A 495-nucleotide genomic window follows, 5' to 3' on the forward strand; every position below is an offset into this window, starting at 1 on the left:
TATATATAATAAGGGTGGCTTGTTAGCAGCTTTAACTGACGGTAGTTATTCAGCACCAGTACTGCAAGAAACCACTCATAAGCACAATAGCGGAATGTCTTTTTTACTGACAAGGGAGGCAAGCTCCCTAAGCAGAGCCTTCTTGCAAATGGCAGGCTACCAAGCAAACTGAAGGGAGGAATAATATGCCCAATCCATAAAGGAGGAAGCAGAGCAGATGCCAAAAACTATAGGCCTATCTCTCTGACTTCACACATCAGCAAAGTCATGGAAAGGATAGTCAGTAGGAAACTAATCACATTCCTTGAAGAAAACGACTTGTTGAGTGATACCCAGCATGGCTTTTGACCAGGTAGGAGCTGCCTGACCCAGCTCTTACAGCGCTATGATTGGGTGTTGAGGCAGTTACTCAACAACTCAAATGTGGATGTAATATACCTTGACTTTGCAAAAGCTTTTAATAATGTGGATCATGGTGTGATATGCCACAAACTG

Source organism: Octopus bimaculoides, chromosome 24 (genome assembly GCF_001194135.2).
Source record: "Octopus bimaculoides isolate UCB-OBI-ISO-001 chromosome 24, ASM119413v2, whole genome shotgun sequence".
NCBI classification, from domain to species: domain Eukaryota; kingdom Metazoa; phylum Mollusca; class Cephalopoda; order Octopoda; family Octopodidae; genus Octopus; species Octopus bimaculoides.